The sequence below is a fragment of the Morone saxatilis genome, unplaced genomic scaffold (genome assembly GCF_004916995.1).
Source record: "Morone saxatilis isolate NCDOM2014 unplaced genomic scaffold, NCSU_SB_2.0 Contig16, whole genome shotgun sequence".
In the NCBI taxonomy this organism is placed as follows: Eukaryota; Metazoa; Chordata; class Actinopteri; family Moronidae; genus Morone; species Morone saxatilis.
Window position 1 is genome coordinate 14,666,115 of NW_023339718.1, and position 848 is coordinate 14,666,962.

Genomic DNA, 848 nt, shown 5'->3' on the forward strand with positions numbered 1-848 from the left:
ATTGTACTTTTTACTGCACTACATTTATTTTATAACTTTAGTTACGAGTTACTTTGCAGATTTAGATTAGTAATAAAAATACAAAATACATTATGATCTTTTATTATGGATATTATTAAGATAAGACACCATTAATCTACATATTAATTCATTAATAATTGTAATTCAAGAAATGTAAAATACATTGTTCTGAAATAGGCCATTCTGCATAATGACTTGTACTTGTATATATATTCTATATTTTCTGTATATTTTGATGCTAATACTAGTAAGCTACTTTTACTTAAACAAAAGATCTGAGTACTTCTTCTATGGTGCCAATAATAAACTCTGGGTAAGAGCTGCACATAACCTGTCAGTTATTAGACCTTACAAAAATGTTTATGAGCTACATGACAAAAAGAGGTGTTGTGATTATTGTGCTGTACAAGTGAAGAATGCATCGTTGCTAATTAAATATATTCACAGCATCAGGATAATCTTTATGTTGTATCCCTGTGTTGCCGTATTTGTGTGTTGTAGCCCAGTGGTGCCTAAATGTGGTTCATGGGTCCCTCAGGGACGGTCTCTTTGCTTCAGTGGGTCCCATAGGCATTATAAGGATTAGTTTAAATCTCTTAGTTTAAAAATGGGGTTTTCATGGAGCCTATGGCTGCCACTATTTTGGGAACGGAGATAACTTATGCTCAGTTTTACAACTTCTCGCTAATGGTTGGATCAACTTACCAAACCACCTTCTGCTCCCATGACTTGACACCTTGTCTTACTGTAAGTATTACTTCACGTTTCTCTCTTAAATTACTCATCTTTTGTTGTAGAGGGAAAGAATTTCTTATGTTTTTCCAAGG